The sequence below is a fragment of the Oreochromis niloticus genome, linkage group LG9 (genome assembly GCF_001858045.2).
Source record: "Oreochromis niloticus isolate F11D_XX linkage group LG9, O_niloticus_UMD_NMBU, whole genome shotgun sequence".
Taxonomy (NCBI): domain Eukaryota; kingdom Metazoa; phylum Chordata; class Actinopteri; order Cichliformes; family Cichlidae; genus Oreochromis; species Oreochromis niloticus.
Genome location: NC_031974.2, coordinates 5,027,921 through 5,030,579, shown reverse-complemented (window position 1 = coordinate 5,030,579; position 2,659 = coordinate 5,027,921). Strand labels below are relative to the sequence as shown.

At 44.0% G+C, this 2,659-nt stretch overlaps 1 long non-coding RNA gene across 1 annotated transcript; it reads right to left on the bottom strand.

Annotated features, from left to right (window-relative positions):
* Positions 1 to 902: 902 nt before the first annotated feature.
* On the bottom strand, positions 903 to 1,685 carry LOC112847838 (uncharacterized). The gene is made up of 3 exons (XR_003221639.1): positions 1,291 to 1,685; positions 1,114 to 1,206; positions 903 to 1,022 (listed from the first exon to the last, which is right to left on the bottom strand). It is a non-coding gene; the product is annotated as an uncharacterized LOC112847838 (long non-coding RNA).
* Positions 1,686 to 2,659: the final 974 nt, after the last annotated feature.

Genomic DNA, 2,659 nt, shown 5'->3' with positions numbered 1-2,659 from the left:
CCATCCGTCTGCAGAGGATGGTTTCTGGACTTCCCTGGCTATTTGGCGCGCTAAACCCTCTCATCCAGGACTTCCTCGTTTCCACCTTACGCGTCCACCCGGATCTGCCTCTCCAGTATGAAGACTCGGAGGAGGTTCAGCCCGGTCCGCTGGAGGATTCGCGGGCTGGCACGTCTCCTCCTCCTTCCCGGAGAAAACGGCGTTCATGCCGTCAGCGATCCCGAGCAGCGGAGCAGTTTTCTTCCATTGCTGGAGGGCCCAAGAAGCCTGTCCAGCCTCATGCCACGTCAGCTGGAGGGCCTGAGGAGCCCGTCTAGCACCATGCCACGTCAGCTGGAGGGCCTCGCCTGGTCCCGGCTCGGCCCAGCCAGAGGTCGCCGCCACACCTGGTCCCGGCTTGGCCCAGCCAGAGGTCGCCACCACGCCTGGTCCCGGTTTGACCCAGCCAGAGGTCACCGCCACGCCTCTGCTCGTCTCACCTGCCATGATGCAGCCAGAGGTCAACGCCACGCCTCTGCTCGTCTCGCCTGCCAAGCCACGTCCACGTCCAGCATGGCTGTTTCCGGGGCCTGTCAAAACAGCCTGTCTACGGAGACCCACCAAACCACCTGAGGGGTCACGTCCACATCCACACTACCATCGACCGCCTGCCAAGCGGCCCAAGTGTGGGCAGCCATACCTGCTCCACCACTGCCACCTTCCAAGTGGTCGGCCCCCTGACCCATTGAACTATGAATTTTAGAGGCGTTGTCGGCAAATGCATGGGGAGAACGCTGAAAAAGCAAAGACACCTGAATCAACCCCCCCCCCCCCCCACACACACACACACACACACACACTCACACACTCTATGTCAGAACACACAGAAGTGCAGAAAATGCAGGAAGTGCTCTTTATTTACAGTGTCAAACTTATTTAAACAGGATGGAATATGTACGCTCATAAATAAACAGAGGGAAACCAGGGAAGGGGGCTGACATGCATTCAGAGGGAAAGGGGTAACCCGCACACGCAGGGTGGATCTATGAGAAAAAGGAAAAAAAAACTTTAGGGAAAGATACCAAACAACCGGTAAGAAACGGCAATAAATATGGGGAGAGTTGGAGAGCTCACGGGATGTGAGAGAAAAGCTGAGATTGATCTCTGTAGTGATCCCAGAAATGCGGCTTCACGAACAGCTGACAGGCAAGCGGGTGATGGATCCGGCTGAGGATACAGGACAACAGGTAAGCAAACAAAATCCAAGACATAGGTTGGCCATAATGCACACCACGGAAAATTACACGTTACCACTCGAGGAGGTGGCAATACTCCGACACCAGACGTCTGTCGTGCTGCTCCTAAATAACCCTCCATCAAATGACGTCTGATGTACCCCGGTGTGCCAACATCCCGTGACACACGGCCCCGCCTACCTGTGCTGAAAACAGAAGCAAACCCCATGACACCACACCAGAGAAACGCCACCAACTCCTAATGATCAAAAATGTCGTTTATATATAAATTAAAAAGTTTTGGTCCTAAAACAGAACCTTGAGGGACCCCACATTATATTTCCATTCTATCAGATAAACTGCCTAAATACTGCACATACTGAAACCTATTATCTAAATAACTGCTTAACCAGTTCAATACTATTCCTCTCACACCATAAGTACTTAACTTAGAAATCAAGATGGAGTGTTGCAGAGTGTCAAAAGCTCTTTTTTTTTAAATCAATGAAGACCCCTATAGTATATTTATTATTATGTGTTGCTGATGAAATGTCTTCAATAGTATTCATTAATGCTATTGCTGTTGATCTGTTCCATCTAAATCCGTACTGACTTTCACTTAACAGTTGATCTTTTTCAATGAAACTATCAAATCTTTGTGCTAAGAGTTTTTCAAACACTTTAGAAAACTGTGATAGCAATTATACTGGTCTATAATTATTAAAACTATGTCTGTCTCCTGATTTATAAAGATTTATAAACTTTTGCCACTTTCATTCGGTCAGGAAATACAATCCAAAGTCTTTTTAACGATGACCATATCTAACCCATCACAATCAGTGGATGTCTTGTTTTTAGATTTTGCTACAATATCTATGATTTCTTTTTCAGTGATTTCCCCTAAAAACATAGACTGTACCACTCTGCTATCTCCTTTCCATTCATCATTCCATTCTGAATCATCCTGTTTAAGTTTTGCCAGGTTAGGCCCAATATTTACAAAAAAAAAAAAAAAAAAAAAAAAAAAGAATTAAAGTAATTTACCACTTCATTCATATCACTTACGACCTCATTTTTCTTATTAAAGTAAGTAGGTAAATTTAAAGATGTATATTTATTAACCAATAAGTTTTTTAAGATATTCCACGTACCCTTAACATTATTTTTGTTTTTGTAAAATAATTTATTATAATACTCTTTCTTACCCTTTCTGATAATTAATACTAACTAATTTTTATAAATAATAAACACACTTCCTCCTTTCGTGTCATTTTATAATCTAAAGTAACAAAAACAGGTAAATGATCACTTATGTCATTTATGACAAGACTACTTATAATGTTGCTTTCCAAGCAATTATTGAAAATGTGATGTGATGTAGCTGACTTTTCAGTTATTCTACTAGGTTTAGTAATAAGAGGGTAGAACCCTCTTCCAAATAATAA